The sequence below is a fragment of the Scylla paramamosain genome, chromosome 19, assembly GCF_035594125.1.
Source record: "Scylla paramamosain isolate STU-SP2022 chromosome 19, ASM3559412v1, whole genome shotgun sequence".
NCBI lineage: Eukaryota > Metazoa > Arthropoda > Malacostraca > Decapoda > Portunidae > Scylla > Scylla paramamosain.
Window position 1 is genome coordinate 1390505 of NC_087169.1, and position 21996 is coordinate 1412500.

Sequence of the window (21996 nt, forward strand, 5' to 3'; positions counted from 1 at the left end):
TGAAGTGAGCCCTTTTCTCCCCTAAAGGACCCCTCGTACTGCCAGTGTCTGGTGCATGGTGCACGGCGTGCCCTCGTTCATGGCGAGTTGTTCAGCCCGGCGTCATCATAATCAAGGGACCCGTACACACCCTCCACCAGACTCTATGGAAAGAGCCCTTACTCCCCATAAGGACTCCCCCCTCCGGGCAACATCTGGTGAATGGCAGACATTGATTTCTTGCTTATGGCGACCCCTTGCCTAGTGTAAGGCGCTGCAAGTGGACGACTACTATTGAAGCTCGAGGCCGCAAAGGAAAAGAAGGACCTGCTGCCAGTTCTCTACCTTGGGCCCCAGGCCGGACCCGACAGCCACCTTCTCCCCCCGTGCGGCGCCCAAGGCCGTCACGGCCCTCAACGAATTTTGGCCGAAAGTTCTCAAACGTCATTTAAATTTTGATTCGAATATAAAATCGTCGATGGTAAATGAAAAATGGCTTTGGTTTGAAAGTGTGCAAGAGTGGGCTGATCAATGAAACAAGATGAGGCAGCTTTGCTCCGGAGTATTTGAGTGTACCTTGCGTGTTTGCTGCCCGTGAATATGCGCATGTTCGTGTGTGACTAGAGAGAAACAGTAATCCAGTGGTAGTGACTATTTAATAGGGAACTTTACAAGATTAGATACATTTCTGGATGAGTGGACGTAGGTTTGCATGTCTTGTACACGAACTGTCATCTGTAGACCCATTTTTTTTTTTTTTTTGATAGCTGCTATTATGCTCTTTAAAAAGTAAGAAATAGATCGTCAGAGGTTTTTTTTTTATCATCACATCGTTAGCACTTAATGACAAGAAGACACGGAGTGACGAGTATATACACTTGTAAATTTGTGGGCGGCCGAGAGAATGATATGAGTCATCTCGAGATGCTTAGGGACACCTGGACTGTAAACATGCAACCCCTCACCTGAAACGTGGTAAAGAGAGCGGCAGAGCCAGCGTTAATTCCCAGTGGGACCATAACCCTCAGCCGGCCAGGCCTGTGGCTTGCCTTGGCCCAACAGGCTGCGTCGCTGATGCCACCTCAACCACGCCTTGCATTGCTCAAACGATTTTTACTCAATAATTCTTATATATATATATATATATATATATATATATATATATATATATATATATATATATATATATATATATATATATATATATATATATATATATATATATATATATATATATATATATATATAAGAGAGAGAGAGAGAGAGAGAGAGAGAGAGGGGGGGGGAAGGAAGCATTCGGCCTGGGTGAGGGAGTGGAGGGATTAGCAGTAACACGTGAAGGGCAGACCAGTGTGTAGGAGAGTAACGTAAGGTAACGTAAGGGGGGAGGGGAGAGACAGTTTGGGGGAAGGAAGAGTGTTAGTTGGGTGGGATGGAAGGGAGGGGAGGGGAGGGGGGGACAAAGTTTGTGTGAAGGAAGTACAGTGTTAGAATGAAAGATGACGGGCAGACCGTCCTGCTTTGCTTATGATGCTGTTTATTGAGAGCAGGCTCCTCTTGCCTTTCATCGGTTTTGAAGTATTATGTTTTAAATTTGTGTATATTAAAAAACTCCAGTTCCTGTCAACACGACTGCATGTTTTTATTTTATTATCTTATTTTATCTATTTATTCATTTATTTATTTATTTATCTATTTACTTGTTTGTTCTTTTGTTGTAATTGCAATATAAATATAATATAAGTTGAAAGTGTGTGTAGGAGAGTGAGGCGTCCGGCAGTGTTTATCACGTCACCAAAACAATGTCAAACCCTCCGCCACACCTCGGGACACCGCCACCCAGTGGGGACAGAATCCAGGGCCCGCCACGCTCCGCCGTGAGGGAGGGGCTTGTGCCTCAGGCGATCGTGAACAGAGTACAGGGAGAGAGCGGAGCGTTAGGCCCTGTTTACACGAGGCGCTTTCCAACGCGCGTTAGCAAACGCGGCGTTAGAAACTACCGCTCACACGAGGCGCTTTCAAACGCGGCGTTAACGCGACGCTTGTGTTTGTGCGTGCATATGTGTGTGCCAAACAATGCACTGAATGCAGAGAGCAACAGACAGTTTCAACCAGGATGGATCTAGAAGAGGTAGCATGTGCTTGGATCTTGCATCGCCGTTTGAAGCGGCGCAAGCGGCGAGAAAGAAGATACTGGGTTCATCCAATTTTACAAGACAGACTTACCCATGGCATGTATACAACCTTGTACCCGAGTTTAAGAGAACATGAAGACAAGTTTTTCAACTATTTTAGAATGTCAGTGAAATCATTCGATGAGCTGCTAATGTCAGGGGAAAGGGGAGAAAGCCATGTTGCTGCTCAGATGTAGTATACAAGTTGAAATAGTTAAAAAAATAAATAATAAAGTTATTCTGTTAACTTACCCATAGCTTGTTTCTCCTTAACCTCTCCTGAACTACAGAAGATATCTGCAATCTCTTCCCAGCATTTATTTTTCAAATTCCTATCTTTATAGTACGGGGACTGCATATCCCATAAGGCTGGACGTTTTTCTATTTCATTAATGAGAAGGTCAGTGTCTATTGCCTCAAGCCTTTGCTCCGCCATGACTGCCAGTGATGGGACTGAAGAGCTGTGTGCGTGTCACGTGATAAAAACATTCCTCCACGTGGAGTAACCCAGGGGTTGCCATAGTAACGCACATTCTCTTTCCTCATTGGTAGCAGCCCAGCCAATAAGAGAGCGCGCTGCTTTCAAAACGCGGCGTTTACCGCTGTGTGTAACCGTTCCCATATGCTTCAATGTATCTCGAGCCGCTCGCCAAACGCGCGTTAGCAAGGGACCCAGACGTTAACGCGGCGTCAGGCAAAACGCCGCGTCACGTGTGACCGGTTCCTATAGACTACCATTGACTTTGCTAACGCGCGTTGGAAACGCCTCGTATAAACAGGGCCTAATTAGAGATGGCTCAGTTCCGCGGCGCCGACCAATGGGAGACGTGGCACTCAGGCAAGGATAGGCTGCTGATTCCACCAACCAGCGGCGCGGCGAGGCGAGGGGCGGGACAGGGAGGGGATGCCTCCCCGCCACCACGCGATAAAGATGGCGGAGTTTCCAATATATATATATAGAGAGAGAGAGAGAGAGAGAGAGAGAGAGAGAGAGAGAGAGAGAGAGAGAGAGAGAGAGAGAGAGAGAGAGAGAGAGAGCGTGTGTGTGGTACTTAAAGTTTGGATTCTTCTCTCCATTGCCAAACTTAATTTTTGCAAGTACAGAGGCAGACATCTGCCACTCACCACTCCACTCCGTCAGTCTGTTAAGCTCCTCAAGTTCATTGCAGTCTTCATCGCACGTCGCCTTACCACCTAACTTTGTGTCATCTGCTAATTTAACTTCCACTACAGCCTGATAACAATCACTCGAGTCATGAAAACACTCTTGAAAACCCCAACAACTTCCACTACAGCCATTTAAACTAGCACTCGAGTCATGAAAACACCCTTGAAAACCCCAACAGCTTCCATCACAGCCTGTTAAACTATCACTGGAACTATGAAAACACCCTTGAAAACCCCAACAGCTTCCACTACAGCCTGTCAAAATTGCACGAACCGAGAAAGGTAACAGAGAGCATACAAGTACGATCTATGGTATCCCTTGGTCACCTTCCTTTACCACTAGCATCGTGAATGAAGGAAAGCTCAAAAACTTCCAGTAAAGCAGACTGCAAATTGTGGAGATGAGACAACGGAACGTTTGAGAATATCAGTCCCCGTGTTCTGAACCGCTCCGACTCTCGTCACGACTGTTTTCCAAGGCCACAGAGACGCTTAGCCGGGTTCTCAAGAGTGTTTCTCCTGCTAGTAATGCAGAAATATTGTTAAATCTGTCACTAGAACCGTAAAAACAACCTTGAAAACGCTCTGCTCTCTCATGAAGACTGTTTCCCGAGGCCACACAGACGCTTAGCCGGGTTCTCAAGAGTATTCATCCTTTAATAATGTAAAAATCTTGATTGTGTGTCAATAAAACCTGTATTGTATGTAGAGGCTTTTGAGTGCAGTGAAAGGTGCGGCACGAAAAAGTTTCAGAATATAGTTCATGGCGGTGCGTGCGGCGTGAGTCACGGGGCGCGGCGGAAGGCGGTCTAGAGGGAAAGGGTTAAGGGATGAAGTTAAGGGGGAGGGAGTGAAAGATAAGGGGGGTCAAGGGTAAGTTGTAAGAGTTGGTGGATTAAGAAGGGAGGAATGAGAGGGGAGCAAAGGGGAGGAATTAAGGGAAAGGAGTCAGGGTTTTGGAAGGGGAGGGTAGGGATGGGTACTAAGGTAGAGGAGTGGAGTAATTAGAAATGGGTAGAAATTAGGAAGGGAAAGAGTTAAGGGAGAGGGAATAAAGGGAAGGAGAAGGAAGGGGAGAGAGGTAAAGAAGCTATTTCTCTCTCTCTCTCTCTCTCTCTCTCTCTCTCTCTCTCTCTCTCTCTCTCTCTCTCTCTCTCTCTCTCTCTCTCTCTCTCTCTCTCTCTCTCTCTCTCTTATGTCCCTAATCACCCAACATCTTGTCCTCCTCCTCCTCCTCCTCCTCCTCCTCCTCCTCCTCTTTTTCCTTTTTTTTTTCCTTCTCTTCTCTTTTTTCTTTGCTTCTTTCGTAATCAACATTGCGCTGTAAAAAAAACATTGCGCTGTAAAAGACTAAAGGATGGTAATGACGAACAATGATGATGATGATGATGATGATGATGATGATGATGATGATGATGATAGTGGTGGTGGTAGTGGTGATGGTTTTGGTGGGTTTAGGAACAATAAAAAAAAAATGAGGATGATAAGAATGAATGATGGTGATGACAATGATGACGATGATGGTCGTAGGTGATGATAATGATGGTGATGGTATTAATGTTGATAATGACCGCAGATGAAGACCATTTCTCAGTGTAGTCATTAGGGTCATCACTGCCAGAAGGACGAGAAAGAATGGCGATGACCTCGTGAAGATGGTGACGACAGTGATGGTGGTGATGATGATGATAATGATGATGGTGGTGGTGATGATGGAGATGAGAATGATGATGGTGGTGATGATGATGATGAGGAGAATGATGATGATGATGATGATGATGAGGAGGAGGAGGAGGAGGAGGAGGAGGAGCAGGGTAATAATAATGATGACAGTGATGTGCATAATGAAGATAATGAAGATGATGAGAAATGTTAATTGTATAATGATAACAAGCCCTGTATTGGTGTGTTACTCGTGCCTGTACATTTCCTTCACTGACATATACAAAAAATTTAATCAGTCACTTGCTGTTTCCTGTCAGGCTTGGATCACTTAGTGCCGCGCGGCGCCACTCCAGTACGTAGCGAGCCCAGGAAGAAGAAAGAAGGCGGAGGTCCACCCAGGCGAGCCGTTCCCGCGTCACACAACTTACACGTTAATTTCTCGCAGAGTAAAGCAAAACACAGTATCCGGAAACATTTCTGCCCGCACCCCGACTACTTTCGTGAGGCTGTAGTTGAAATTACACAGATTTTCAGGGTGTTTGTACGGTTCTAGTGACAGACTGGTATAGTCTCTACAGCATCTTCGGGAGAAACAATCTTGAAAACCCGTGTAATTATCTCTGTGGCCTTTGAAAATAGTCTGGTGAGAGAGCAAAGCTTTTCAGAACACAGGCACATAACCTTGCTTCATGCTTCATGAAAAACAAGTGCATTTATGATACCTGAGAATGCCTTGTTGCATTTCCCCCATTAGCCTGTCTCTCATTGGTGAAAACACCCGCACTATATGTATTACGTTATTTCATTAGACTCAAGTCGCTATTTCAAGTCTACATAAGCCTCAATAAATACGAGAGCTGTGGTGGTGGCTTGCTTCCCGATTGCCAATCAGAGCGTTCTATTTTTCCGTTTTCTTTCTTACTCTTCGTAAAGCTCATGTATCCTTCATTTGTCCTTACTTCTTGCCTCATAGTGTATTGGTAAGTGTCTTCTACTGCTAATATAACCGTGATTCTATTATTTTGTATCATTACAAGTAGTATTGCGAGAGTGGCTCTGTTCTTAGTGACAATTACCTCAGCACACCCTCCACCAATCAGCACCAAGTATTCAAGTCACGTGATACTCTCTCCTCGCCGTCTCCTCAGCCATTCGCCCTGCTCCCGCTGACGTGACGGGTCTCCGGTTGTGTTACGGCGGTGAAGCGGTGTTGCGTCTGTCCTTGGCGGGCATGTTGTGGTGGACTGCGGTGTGGGGGGAGAGGTGGATGTGAGTATGGCTGGCCAGTTGGTGGATAGGGAGGAGTGGATAGTGGAAGAGAAATGAGGAGAGTAGGATGGTGGAAGGGGGAGGTGGAGGTGGAGGTGGCTATGGCGGACGTGACTGGGTTGAGGTGGTGGTTGTGGTGGTGTTTGGTGTGTGTGTGTGTGTGTGCGTGTGTGTGGTTGTTGAGGATGGAAGTGGTTTGGATGATTAGGATGATGGCGTGACTGGCTGGTGATGGTGGTGGTAGTTGTAGAGGGGGGTGGGGACTGGAATGGTTGTAGGGGGTGCTGGTAGTGATGGTGAACGTGACTGGCTTGTGTTAAAGGTGGTTGTGGTTCTTGAGGATGGTGGTGGTTGAGTAATAGTGGTGGGGGTAGCGGACGTAAAGGTGTTGTGGTTGTTGGGTGCGGTTGAGGGTTGGGGTGGTGGTGGGGGTGGTGGTGGTAGTGGTGATGGTGACGCTACAGTTGTCAGGGTTTATAGAGATGGTCGTGTGTGTGTGTGTGTGTGTGTGTGTGTGTACTCCTGTAATCAGCAAACTGCAGTCACTCGTTCGCTTGTTTCACCTCCCTGCTTCAGGCCTTCCTTCTCTCCCCTCCTCTCCCTCCCCGCTCCCTCGCCTGCCTGCCACCCTCTCCCCTCTCTTCCTCGCCTGATCTCCCCTGCTCCTCGTATCCTAGGTGAGTGTTACCTTATTTGAGTCAATATATATAATGGTTTTTATTTGAGATTGAAGCTCCACACGTAATGAAAGGTAGTAATTTGTGGTTTTGAATGCTGTTATTGAACTATTTATGTAAACTTGCCATAGAAAACTAATTATTGGGAAATGTGTGTATATTTCAAAAATTTCATCTATATAATGACCTGTGTGATGTGACGTTAGAGAGAGAGAGAGAGAGAGAGAGAGAGAGAGAGAGAGAGAGAGAGAGAGAGAGAGAGAGAGAGAGAGATTGACAGCAAATGAGGCTATATTTTAACTTTCCTGACTCTGTGATGATGAAAGTTACATGATTGAGGTTGCAGTTAAGTAAGTTGAGAAGCTGAGCAGATAAGTACAAGTACACCACCTGTCTGTCTGTCCGTCTTTGTCAGTCAGTCAGTCAGTCTGTTGATGGAGGACTGGTGGAGAGCAATCTGTGTCTGTCTGTCCGTCTTTCAATCATTCAGTCAGTCAGTCAGTCAGTCAGTCTGTCTGTCTGTTGATGGAGGACTGATGGCGAGACTAATGTGTGTTTGTCTGTCTACGTGATGCTTCCCTCCGCTGTTTCATTACGTAGACAAAATACATGAACAGGAAATACTGGTTTTATTTATTAATGGACTGGTGTGGTGGTGGTGGTGGCGGCGGCGGCATCAGTAGTATTCAGGTGTCATATCTGTAACGTAATAGGGAATGAAGGCAATACGTATGCGATGGCAGCTTGAAGGTAACAACTGGTGATGAAAGGTGGTGGTTGGTGGTGGTGGTGGCAGGGGCTCTCTCTCTCTCTCTCTCTCTCTGTCTCTCTCTCTCTCTCTCTCTCTCTCTCTCTCTCTCTCTCTCTCTCTCTCTTTGCCTGAAAAGCTTACGCTTAAAAAAAGGCTAGCTATAATAAAAAATTTATGGAATATAAATATACAATGTATGTAATGGCTATAAATAAATGTTCAAATGTTCTCTCTCTCTCTCTCTCTCTCTCTCTCTCTCTCTCTCTCTCTCTCTCTCTCTCTCTCTCTCTCTCTCTCTCTCTCTCTCTCTCTCTCTCTCTCTCTCTCTCTCTCTCTCTCTCTCTCTCTCTCTCTCTCTCTCTCTCTCTCTCTCTCTCTCTCTCTCTGCAGACGAGTGGAGTTGTGTTGTTCAGTCAGTTTTTCTAATGTGTGTGAAGTGGTTGGCGTGGGTGGCAGGGGCGTGGAGGGCGTCACGCTGGTAGTGTAGAAAAGAAAGCGAGAGGAAAGTAATGCGGTGCTGGTGTTTAGTACCTGAGTGAAGTACTGGCGTCGTAATGACCATTTCTGCCCATTGTGCTTTCTGACAGTTGAAGTAGTGTGCTTTTGTAATGAGTCGTTTATCATTTATTATATTTTCACGTGCAGGAAAATTGTTTTTATTATATATATATATATATATATATATATATATATATATATATATATATATATATATATATATATATATATATATATATATATATATATATATATATATATTGTATAAGAAATATAAAAAAAAATTCAGTTCAAAAGAAAAATTGTTTGAAAAAAAGAAAAACGAATCACGAATATATATATATATATATATATATATATATATATATATATATATATATATATATATATATATATATATATATATATATATATATATATATATATATATATAATAAAATAAGTAAACAATTTTCCTCCACGGCAAGTCGACATCAAAACTTGCTCCATTCATTCCGTTCATTGCCAGACTGAGACCATGTACCCTGACACATTAACAAAAAAGAAAAAAAAATATAAAAAAAACTACCTTTCGCTACTGAGAGAGAGAGAGAGAGAGAGAGAGAGAGAGAGAGAGAGAGAGAGAGAGAGAGAGAGAGAGAGAGAGAGAGAGAGAATGGTGGCCAGAGTAAGACGAAAGAGAAAGCAAGGTAAACAAACAAAAGAAAAATACAGATGAAAAGAAAATCTGCGGTAAAAATGCCCCGCTGAAACAAAAATGAATGAGAAAGTGTAATGAAACGATGTGATAATTGTGTGTTTGTGAGCCAGCAATTATGCTGAACCCCCCTTACCGCTACCCCTACTACTACTACTACTACTACTACTACTACTGCAAGTGTTGGAGCAGGAGGCGACAGAAACGAAGAAGCGCTAACACTTGGAGATATTTGAGGTTGATAGGAAGTTAGAAGTAGAATATGAAGCAAAACTCAGTTTCACGGAGAGAATTTTGAGAGGACTGTGAAAAACAACTTAAGAACAACAGGCCCGAAGTGGAGGACCTGTACAAGACCAAGGTGAAAGAGTGGGAGTGAGAGGGGAGTGGGTAGGTGACGGATTTGAACGGGAGAAAGATTATAGTGGAGAGAATTGAAGGTTGTAACTTCTAGGGACATTGGGATGGAGTGAGAGGGGAGTGGGTAGGTGATGGATTTGGAAGTTGCAAAGACCACGTTGGAGAGAATTATATATATATATATATATATATATATATATATATATATATATATATATATATATATATATATATATATATATATATATATATATATATATATATATATATATATATATATATATATATATATATATATATATATATATATATATATATATATATATATATATAAATGGTGTTGTATTGAGTAAAATCAGTAAATATTTAACACGCTAGGCGCCACACGCACCACCGCCGTTACATTTCAGACTATTCAAAGTTACCGTGTGTACCACTGGCCCAACATTTATCACTTTCCTTCCTTTTTTTTTTTTTTACAATAAATTCCATTAGATGGGCAAAAATGAAACGCAGATCTTTTAAACAAATGTTAATTATTAATCCTCACTATTTTTTTATGTGAAGCAAAAATAATAATGGTAAAATAATGAAAGAGTATCTTTTGTGAAGTGACATCGTAACTGGTCAAAATACAAAGGTGGAACTCTAAATGGTAATAATAAAACTTGTCTCAGTCACGGCTCAACATACAGATGTAGCATCCTTAACAACTGTCCTCTATATATTCTTTTATTATAAAGCAAATCTGTGATTGCAAAACAACATAACATTTTTACCTACTCTTATTGAAATCATTACTCACCATATCTTGTACAAAGGAGAACTTTTCCTGTAACAAATGAAAGCCTGTGTCCTGTTTGCAGCTGCACAAAGAAAAGGCTTATCCTTGAACATTCATATAAACAGCTTCTTCATTCCTTGTGTAGTGAAAACAGTGACTCAAGAAATGATTGCAGCAAATGTGTGAAGGTCACTATTGATGGAGAGTGTTTTTTTTTCAAAACATGGGAGGCATCCATGTATCTTGCCATCACACTGATCACATACACTCTTCACTCTTCTACCTTCTCAAGCTGCACTTCCCCGCCCTTCATTCACACTAAAGATTTGACAGCGCCCTCTGCACCTTTTTCTCACTCTTCTAGAGTGACCCTGCAATCCAACAAGAAAATGAGGTGATCTCTTATCTCCCAGAGAGAGAGAGAGAGAGAGAGAGAGAGAGAGAGAGAGAGAGAGAGAGAGAGAGAGAGAGAGAGAGAGAGAGAGAGGATATTTTGGATTTGTCTGTCGGTCTGTCTTTTTTTTCAGAATATTTTGTTTGATCTACTACTACTACTACTAGTACTACTACTAACACAGCCACCACCACCACCGCCACCACCACCACCACCACCACTACCACCAATAGCACTACCACCACCACCACCACTACCCCCATCACCACTACCATCACCACCACCACCACCACCACTACCACTACTACTACTACCACTACCACTATTACTACTACTACAACCACCACCACCACCACCACCACCACTACTACTACTACTACTACTACTACTACTACTACTACTACTACTACTACTACTACTACTACTACTACTAGCACCACCACTACTATTATTACTACTACTACTACTACTACTACTACTACTACTACTACTACTACTACTACTACTACTACTACTACCACCACCACCACCACCACTAATACCACCACCAGCACCACCACCACTAATACTACCACCACCACTACCGCCACCGCCACTACTACCATCACCACCACCACTACCACCACCACCACCACTACCACCACCACCACCACCACCACCACCACCACCACCACCAGTACTGCTACTACTACCACTATTACCACTACTACTACTACTACTACTACTACTACTACTACTACTACTACTACTACTACTACTACTATTGCAGGTGACCCATGAACCACCCCTGACAATGGTGATGAAGAAGCAGAAGTGGGCTGTAGGTGACGAGATAACTAGCCCAGGTCATCCCGGAAGTGGCGAGGTGACCCCGTACAATTCCACAAGGTCGTGGAGGACGCCAGGCATAGCCACGTGGTCGCCTACACTCAGCCATCCACCTCACCTGCGCCAGGCTGCTACCCGGACACCATCCAGCCACAAGAACCCAGATAAGCACTTCCGGGGTCCTTGGTTGTGGTTAGCTAGCTAGTTTATTTAGGAGTCACTTGCTGTAGATAGGAACCCTCCTCGGTCTGATGCAATTTTTTTTTTTTTTTTTTTTTTTTTTTTTTGTGGTGTAACGCTGTGCTCTACGTGAGTGATAGTGTTTATTTTTCTTTTTTTTCTTTTTTTCCTGAAGACGAGTTCTGTGGTTATCTTGGAGGTTAACAGAGAAGAGTACCTCACACCTGTGTTTGTAGCTGTTTTATTTTTTTTATTGGTCACTTTGTTTTTTGTTTTTTTTTTTTTGTTGTGATTATTTATTTATTTATTTGTACTGAAATATGTGAGTGTGAATGCAGCACAATATATAAAGATGTGCATTCCAGAGTGGAAGGAAGGCGTGCACAGGGTAGACTGCACAGGATGCAGTGTCTTTTGATTGATTGAAGCAAATGAAAACTTTGGTGTGAGTACCTTACAAAGACACTTGACAATACTAATGCCACCTCACCTCGTGGTTTCACCTGAACACCTACAAACATTGGCTGGATACAAGGTCATAGAAATATTTTTTCCTCATTTATTCTCTCATCTTTACAACTTAGTCTTTTTACATCAAAGTAACTAATCACCTTTATTCATACACTTGAGGGGGGTTGAAGGATCGCTAATCCCATGTTAAATTGCCTGTGTTCAATTCATATCTCCTCCCTCATTTATTGACCAATTTCTTTCATTTAAAAAGTATTTTGATCAAGAAGGATAGAAGAACAATGCTATTGTTTTTTTTTTTTTTTTTTTTTACGATTTTTTTTTTTTTTTCGATGTAAAAGTAAAAATAACTGACTTTCAAATATTTACTTTGAAATATTTGTCAAAAATAAAAATCAACCCCAAACAAAAATGACGACAGCAGACTTTGTTCGCCTCTCACAGTTTGATAAGCAGCAATAGCCCATCTGTGTGTAACACCAATAACAACGGACCAGAACATTTCTATACTCGTATGCCAAAATCCGCCATTTTAAGATATGTCTGTTTAAGGGGTGACAATAATTCACCTATTGCAGCTAAGGACTTGAAATTCAAATGATATATGCATCAGAATATGTTGAAAACGCAGACATAGATTAATTTAATTACTCTGATTGGTTTTGTACATAGGCCTAAAGCTATTCATGATTTCACCCCTGATTACCGGGGGGGAGGGGGGGAAGGCGGGTGAAAACAATTTTTGTTATATTTCGCCATATTTCTAAGTAAAAACCAGTGTTTAACTGTTTGAAAACAAATAAAATATCAATGCAAAAGATATCTAATGCAGACACATTGACTATTTGCTAGATTTACGAAAAAAAATCATTTTTATTTTTCGTATTTTTCGTAAAAATTTGAAAAAAAGTAGTTAGACCTAAAATTTCGTGCTCTCTAGTGTTGTAGGCAGCAAAAGAACCGTAGATATTTATAGGAGACTGAAGAATAACGGGTATGTCAGAAAAAAAGAGAAAATAAAAAAAAAAAAAAAAAGCGTCATACATGTCTCGCGGCGGGCGAAACCGTGGAATTTAACATTACATAAGGGATTTTTTTTTATCAAAACGTTATTATATCAAAAGTGGAAAGAAAGTGTAGAAAATTATATATATATATATATATATATATATATATATATATATATATATATATATATATATATATATATATATATATATATATATATATATATATATATATATATACTTTTTTCATGTCCAGATCGTACAACCCCCCCTGATGCAAAAAATGTTTGCGCGCCTGGCGTTGTTAACACACACGACACACTCTTCCCTTGAGGAAAGATAGTCGCCTTCACGAGTGTCTTACTATTTCATTGCAGAGCCCCTCCTCTTGATGACGACACGTGCACTGTCAGCTACACTTTGCAGTGTCTCACTTAAATTTTCCCCAATATCTTTGTATCTCCATTTCAGATGAATTGTTCTCTTTCCAAGGGTTGAGGAGAACATGGTCGTGCTTCAAGTGAAGCCACTACAGCCACTGCCTGACAAGTCTTCCACACTGGTGAGTGTTGTTCAAGCATGTCTTAGTATTGCTAATTCCTTATTTCCCAGAATATCTACCACTATATAATGGAAATGCCTTACCAACACAAATAACGTCAAGCAAAAATAAACTCTACACTAAGTGATGAAAAATGTAGCATCTTCCGCTGCACAAAACTGCCAGGACTTGAACCAACACCTGCCTGCCTCACTGACACCTGCCGTGGTGCCAGGGAGTGCTGAGGCCCGTGCTGGCACCACGCTGAGAGAGGGAGAAAGAGAAGAGCACCAGAGAGGGATGACCGTGGCAGGAAGGATGGTGTGTTAGATGACTGGTTCAGACAGTGGCAGTGGACTGAAGAAATGCTGGAGAAAGATTAGATCACATGTGGTTCATGTTGTAGTAGTTCAAGGTTTGGCAGAAAACTTTTTTTTTTAGACAGTGGCAGCAGACACACACGAGAGGATGGTGTGGTGGACAAGAGGATGCAGGGAGACGGCAGACAGAATGGAAGCTACAGATGAAAGAAGAGCAGGTCAAGCCATGGCAGCAGACAGACACACAGACAGACAGATTGGATCAGAAAGAAGTATTATTTAGTGAGGTAAGGAACTGTACAGCCCTTCACAGTGCTGACTACTTGATGGCAGAGGTGGTTCATGTTGGTTCAGTATTTCAGGATTTGGTTTGAGGCTGTTACGTGAAAAGAACAGTCTGAGGAACGAGAGGTTGTATTGTCACTTGTCAACAAAGTGGCAGAGTATTATTACAACATTTAGAGCCAAAGCTGTACCAGCTGCCTCAGTGTGTCATGTCCATTGTATACTGACAGTCTTGTCTGCGCTAGTGGAGGAGAGGGAGGAACAAACCTTGCATCGTCCAAGGTAGAGTTTTTAGCAAAGGATTGAGCAAAGAGTTCAGCTTTAGAGATAGATGTGATAGCAGTGGTGCCATCTGATTGAAATAAAAGAGGGAAAGAAGAAGCAAAGTTATTATAGATGTTTTTTTGGGTAAGTGGCAGAAGTCACGAGGGGAGTTAGATCTTGAAAGGTTTTGACACTTTCTGTTAATGAAGGAGTTTTTGGCTAGTTGGAGAACAGACTTGGCATGGTTCCGGGCAGAAATATAAAGTGCATGAGATTCTGGTGATGGAAGGCTTAAGCACCTTTGGTGGGCCACCTCTCTCTCATGTATAGCACGAGAACAAGCTGTGTTAAGCCAAGTTTTGGAGGTTTAGGTCGAGAAAAAGAGTGAGGAATGTACGCCTCCATGCCAGACACTATCACCTCTTATGCACTCGGCACACAGGATGGTCTCCGTCACGGAAGCAGTAGTCATTCCAAGGAAAATCAGCAAAATACCTCCTCAGGTTCCCCCAACTAGCAGAGGCAAAACGCCAGAGGCACCTTCGCTTAGAGGGATCCTGAGGAGGGATTGGAGTGATAGGACAAGATACAGATACTAGATGTGATCGGAGGAGCCCAACAGAGAAGAGAGAGTAACAGGATAAGCAGAAGGATTAGAGGTCAGGAAAAGGTCAAGAATGTTGGGCTTATCTCCAAGACGGTCATGAATACGAGTAGGGTGTTGCACCAATTGCTCTAGGTCATGGAGGATAGCAAAGTTGTAAGCTAGTTCACCAGGATGGTCAGTGAAGGGAGAGGAAAGCCAAAGCTGGTGTGAACATTGAAGTCTCCAAGAATGGAGATCTCTGCAAAAGGGAAGAGGGTCAGAATGTGCTCCACTTTGGAAGTTAAGTAGTCAAAGAATTTCTTATAGTCAGAGGAGTTAGGTGAGAGGTACACAGCACAGATAAATTTAGTATGAGAGTGACTCTGTTGTCATAGCCAGGTGGTGGAAAACCCGAAAGATTGTTGTCTTAGCCAGGTGGTGGAAAACCCGAAAGATTGTTGTCTTAGCCAGGTGGTGGAAAACCCGAAAGATTGTTGTCTTAGCCAGGTGGTGGAAAACCCGAAAGATTGTTGTCTTAGCCAGGTGGTGGAAAACCCGAAAGATTGTTGTCTTAGCCAGGTGGTGGAAAACCCGAAAGATTCAAGAGGGTGGGCACGAAAGCAGGTTAATTTCATTGCGCACATAAACACAACATCCAGCTTTGGATAGAGAAAGTAAGAGGAAACAGAAAAGGGGCTACTGTCAGTTGCCTCAGACACTAGAGTTTCAGTGAGGAAAGGATGATGAAGCTTAATAGAGGAGAGGCAGTGTTCTATAGATTGAACGCGAATGTTGTAGAAGTTTATGAAGAAAAACTGAGAGGGGTGTCAAGACATTTAGGGTCGTTACCAGATGGGGACTCCGAGGCTGGTGTAGGAGTATGTGTGTAATAATTAGGTTTTTTGTAGTGGTTTTAAAATTAGGTGCTTGTAGTTGTTTTGTGTGCAGGAAGAGACATACATCTCCATGACTATAACGTTTGGTATGAGTGAAAACATCCTTTGGTTTCCACAGATATATTCACACACTAGTAACAATTTCCACCAATAGCACCAGAAGCAGTCTTCCTCACACGAACCGTTTCATTGCCGGGACTTGAAGGCTGCTGAAGCAATACGGTGGAGGTCACGCCCCTTAAAGTGTTTATTATACTTACTGTCAACAACACCATAACTAAAGCAAACACTTTAGTGCAGGTAGTTAAATAAGTGCAATCATTGTTCCAGATTCCTAAATTCACAAAGTACATAAACTCATTGAAAGTTTTTAGTGAAGGTAATTAAAGTTTTAGTGAAATAATTGTTCCTATTCCTAATGTTGTGTGGTGCATTACCTCAGACAGGCCCACTGGAAGCTGTCAGTCTGCTGCGGCACGTGGCAAGAACCAAGTGTTGAGGAGCACACGTTGTCCCTTCACCAGTCAGCAGGTTACAAAAAAACAATGCAGTATTTTGTTGAGTAATCAAAGTAATGAAATGTAAATGATAAAATGTCAGTACTGATTCAGAGTGTCACACTCCACCATGGCAAAGACTGCTGGCTGAGTAATATTCAAGTTGTATTAGTGAGACTCTACTCAGTGTTAATTAAGGCAGGTGTAAGAAAATAGTTAAAAATGTATCATAATACAATAAAATGACAGTTCAAAATGTAAACACGTTAAAGACTTGAATGGTCATTAAGTAGTACAGCAGACCCTTCCTACAGTAAATTCAGTATTATTTGTTGACTGGCCTTACTGTCTCATTATTTTACTTTGCTCATTATTCTGTCTTGTTTTCTCATTAATACTTGAGTGCCTTCATTTTATCTCTATTATTGTGACTTTGTCTCTCATTATGTTGCTTATGTTCTCTACTCTCATTATCTGACGGACTGCTCGCCTTCACAGGTCTGGGCGGCTCGGAAGTCTCACTACAAACTGGAGACCCGTTCTCTTGGACACAGTTGGAGTCGGACACAAGATTCAAGAGGGAGTCATTTTAACGAGAGCTTCAGGCAAAAAATTCGAGTGGATTTTCATTTCTAAAAATATCTTTTTTTGGGGGGTATATTTTGAATCCTTCTTTGTGGAAAAATAACTCGATATGATTCTAGCTGGAAGTTGACCTGAGCAATGTAGAATTTGTTGCTGTGAGAGATTACCAAGGCACAAGTGTCCGGGATTTAAAGATGATGGAAATGTGTCCTGTGTGCTGCTGTGCTGGGAAGAGGAGAGGAACAGCAGCAGTGGTGGGGCTCTGCTGCTGCTGTCACTAGTGCAGCTGCCTTCCCTCAACATACTGTGTCTTCCCTCACCTGCAATGAACAACTATGAACAATACTTTTGCGATGAAGAACAGTGAATAACACCTCTCCCCATATCGTTGCAAGTCTCTCTCTCTCTCTCTCTCTCTCTCTCTCTCTCTCTCTCTCTCTCTCTCTCTCTCTCTCTCTCTCTCTCTCTCTCTCTCTCTCTCTCTCTCTCCACAGTCCCACAGTATGTCCCCCCCAGTATGTTTACAAACCCACAGTGACTCCCCACAGCCCCTCACCAACACCCTCACCAACAATTGTCTCCACACACACACACACACCATTACATACACAAATGTTGCAATCTTGTACACACACACACACACACACACCATTACATACACAAATGTTGCAATCTTGTACAGTGTCTACAATAAAGAATGAAACCAAAATCGACAAGCCTAATTTTCTTGCGGCCTGCGTGAATGTAGTGAGGCTCAATGTGTGTGTACAAGTGAAGAGTATATTTGATGCATGATTAAAAAATATGAGGCTTACACAAAAATACAGGACACAATTTGATGAGTATGGTGAGTCAAGTGTGAGTGTCAAATGTGAGTCAAAATGCTCAACTTTGAATTAACCTACAACAAAAAGTGACTAAATAAACACACTATGAAAAAATATAATCTCATCAATAAACACTGAAAAAAATTATATACACCAACACAAAATAAATAAATAAATGAAGACTAAGTAAAGCAAATTAATCTGAACGCCAATACACAAACCAACATAGTCGTATATTTTTAAATACTATGGTGAAAGATAATGAAGCTTAAATATTGAAAGAGAGAGAGAGAAATTTTATGTGGTCTTCTTAAATCAATCTCTCTCTCTCTCTCTCTCTCTCTCTCTCTCTCTCTCTCTCTCTCTCTCATACACAAACAAATAATAAAAAAATAAATAAGTAAACAAACAAAATACAAGCAAATAATAATAATAGCCATCCACAAACCAATCCAGTGCATCCACACCAAGCCACACCAAGCCATCCCTATCCAGCCAATCACGAGCCAGCAGCACACACACACACACACACACACACACACACACACACACACGCGCGCGCGCGCGCACACAAACACACACATACACACAGGATTGGGAGAAAGGGGAAATAGAGAAAAAGGAAAAGGAAAAAATAATGAAAAAAGGGATGAGGGAGAGAATAAGATAAAAAAATGGCGAAACAAGAGGAAAATGGGAAAAATAAAGGAAAAATACGAATAAAGACAAAAGGAAAAATGAAGAAGAGGGAAAAAAGGGGAAAATGGAGTGAGGAGGGGAACACTTAGGGAAAACAAACCAAACAATAGGGCATTACATTGTGATTAGGTGCAGCAGGGATGGATCATGAGGATTAGAGAGAGAGAGAGAGAGAGAGAGAGAGAGAGAGAGAGAGAGAGAGAAAGAGAGAGAGAGATCTGGTCAGGAATTTAATTTTGTGTTAGTGGTTGACGCCATTTTCTCTCTCTCTCTCTCTCTCTCTCTCTCTCTCTCTCTCTCTCTCTCTCTCTCTCTCCTTACAACAGTTTTCTCTTTCTGCTTAATATCGCTCTTATCTTTCGTTGAGAGAGAGAGAGAGAGAGAGAGAGAGAGAGAGAGAGAGAGAGAGAGAGAGAGAGAGAGAGAGAGAGAGAGAGAGAGAGAGAGGAAAGCATATTACACACACACACACACACACACTTTTCACAGGCAAGTTAATAACTTTAATAAAAAAAAATAACCCTTTTTACCTTACCTATCACAATAACCCTTTTTTACCTCCTATCCCTTCCCTTCCATATGAAACCGAATCAATAAGAAATATCACTTGCTTCTCTCCTGTAACTTATAATGAAACGCTCGAATTAATTCATAAGGTGCACAAAGGAGCTTAATTAGTGAACAGGAAAGATTAAAATGCATTGTGGGAAAAAAAAAGGTGAAAAATGAATAAGTTTGAGGGAAGGTGTGTGTGTGTGTGTGTGTGTGTGTGTGTGTGTGTGTGTGTGTGTGTGTGTGTGTGTGTGTGTGTGTGTGTGTGTGTGTGTGTGTGTGTGTGTGAGGCTTTAAAGGTAATGGATTTTACAAGTGAAGAATGTAAAGTATTGTATCCGAAAGCATAAGGGATTGGACGCCCTGAGTGAAGCGATTACAGGTGTCTATTGTTCCCGTGGTTGATATATTGAGACAGCTTGTCCGCCACCTTGAAATTTCTTATACAGGGGTGTAACGCGAGTTTCTGCAAATACTGAAAGAGGTGAAAGAACGTGTAATTCTAAGTAGAGAATGTTCTATACACATATGCATTTTAAGGCTTTGTTTACCCGTCAGAGGAGTTGAAAATGTACGGGACTCGCGGGTGTGCTCTGTGACATGACGGACACACGGTTGCGTTGTCGCAGCCTCGGAGGTGCCACTTGCTCAAATTACGAATGGTTTAATCTTATTTTTTTGCAGGCTGTGAAATGTTGCAGTATCTTATAACAAGACAAATGGTATAAAAAAACATGTAATTTACCGATAAGCATTACATGACAACATTATTGCGGTGATTAAAAGTACTCCTGTAAAATGCTACGTGGCATCATCAAAGCAAGGTAACAGGGGAACCGAATCCAAGTGACCTTGAAAACAGCTGAGTGATGATGCCACGTAGCATTTTACAGGAGTACTTTTAATCACCGCAATAATGGTGTCGTGTAATGTTTATCGGTAAATTATATGCCTTTTAATATAATTTGTCTTATTATAAGATACTGTAATATTCCACAGCCTGCAAAAAATAAGATTAAACCATTCGTAATTTGAGCAAGTGGCACCTCCGAGGCTGAGACAATGCAGCCGTCTGTACTTCACCTCACAGCTACACGCAGAGCACAGCAGCGTGTCCCATACATTTTTCAACTCCTCTGACGCACGCCGCCCACCACCAGGATCGGCGGGTCGGACATGATGCGGAAGAAGGCGCGGGAGTCGAAGTATTCATCCGCCGTCCACCGCTCCCCGTCGCTGAGACAGCTGCTCCTTGTGTCACAGCTGAGGAAGAGAGAGGTGAGGGTTAGGTCACTCCTGCAGGAACACGAAGGAAGAACGAACACCAATAGACATGGGCACTCGGAGGGATACAAATGAAACACAAGAAGTAAAAGATAACGACAAGAGGTTGAAATCGATCATAAATGAAGAACAAACTAATAGATAAGAGCAAGGGGTTAGATCACTCACAAAGAAATACAAATGAAGAACAAACAACCTATCTAACTTGTATTTTGGTTCTTCCGAGGCTGTCTGTGACAAGGCACACTGAGCAATCCTGTAAAGTGGATGTAGGCTGTAAAATGCAAGGATGCAGGCCCGAAGAGAGAGGGAGGGAGGAAGGGAGGCAGAAAGGAGGGAAGGAAGGAACGTAGGAGAAAAGAAGGGGATAAATAAAAGCAAAGCCATTCCCCCCAAAAAAAATAAATAAATAAAATAAATAAAAGCAAAACGGAGAATAAAAGAAGAAAGGAAGGTATGAACAAAAAGAGAGGGAAAGGAAGAAACGGAAAAGAAAGGGGGAGAAATCAAATGAAAGAAAGGAAGGCAGGAAGGATAAAAAAAAAAGCGAAATAACGGAAAGGTAGAAAACGAAGAAAGGAAATCAAATAAATACAAAAAGGAAAGAAGAAAGAAAGAGGAAGGAAAACGATGCCATAAGTAATGAGAGAGCAAAACGAAAAGAAAAAAAAAAAACAGACAAGACTTGAATAGACAAGAGAGAGAAAAAGAGAAAAAAGACAGAGAGAGAGAGAGAGAGAGAGAGAGAGAGAGAGAGAGAGAGAGAGAGAGAGAGAGAGAGAGAGAGAGAGAGAGAGAGAGAGAGAGAGAGAGAGATAAACAAGGTCCGAGAGTGGCGAGGATGGGGGAGGCTGGAGGGTGGTGAAAGAAGGGGTACTGGAATGACTGGCAGGATTGTGACTATCTATCTGTCTATCTATGGCTATAATGTGAAATACCGAAGCGTGAATGACATGAGTTTAAATATATGACTGAAATTTGCATGAGTAGAACGTGGAGAACATGTGCATGAATGACTGAAGAGTGGATTTATAACTGCCAAGCCAAGCTAAGCAAGCCAAGCCAGGCCAAGCAAGCCAGGCCAAGCAAGCCAGGCCAAGCAAACCAAGCCGTGAAAGGCGAGGCACGCTAAGTTAACCACACACTTTTGATGAGTTATGGAACGTGTGTGCGTGTGTGTGTGTGTGTGTGTGTGTGTGTGTGTGTGTGTGTGTGTGTGTTGTTAGTTGTTGTGTCGTGAGAGAGAGAGAGAGAGAGAGAGAGAGAGAGAGAGAGAGAGAGAGAGAGAGAGAGAGAGAGAGAGAGAGAGAGAGAGTCTGACACGCCTCCACGGATCAGTTATAACGTAAACTTCTCTCTCTCTCTCTCTCTCTCTCTCTCTCTCTCTCTCTCTCTCTCTCTCTCTCTCTCTCTCTCTCTCTCTCTCTCTCTCTCTCTCTCTCTCTCTCTCTCTCTCTCTCGTTTCAGGTCCGCTGCCACAATTCGCCTTAACAGAAATGGACCAAACTCTCATTGGTGCCCATCCATTCAGTGCCAGTGTCCCGCGAGTGATGGATGGCTGGAAGGTTCCTGACTGCATTCACCAAACCCTAACCAAACTCCAAAACACACACAAACCTTCCGTCACCCTCACCTAACCCTTTGTCCTGAAACATCTTAAACCATCCCAAAAATGTTTCTCATCTAATCCCAAACCAAAAAATATCCACTAATTTGCCTCGCCAAATTGCAAACGGTCCAAAAACCTTCCTTCATGAAC

General features: G+C 42.3%; 2 long non-coding RNA genes across 2 annotated transcripts in view; one reads left to right on the top strand and one right to left on the bottom strand.

Moving 5' to 3' along the window:
• Window positions 1-13147: 13147 nt before the first annotated feature.
• Window positions 13148-16925, top strand: LOC135109549 (uncharacterized). The gene is made up of 4 exons (XR_010272739.1): window positions 13148-13463; window positions 13884-14049; window positions 16236-16324; window positions 16789-16925. It is a non-coding gene; the product is annotated as an uncharacterized LOC135109549 (long non-coding RNA).
• A 129-nt stretch (window positions 16926-17054) lies between these two features.
• Window positions 17055-21996, bottom strand: part of LOC135109550 (uncharacterized) — a 27157-nt gene continuing 22215 nt past the window's right edge. Inside the window, exons 3-4 of the long non-coding RNA XR_010272740.1 lie at window positions 20076-20216; window positions 17055-17195 (exon numbers count right to left, since the gene is read on the bottom strand). This is a non-coding gene — a long non-coding RNA (uncharacterized LOC135109550). The remainder of the gene's footprint in view (window positions 17196-20075; window positions 20217-21996) is intronic.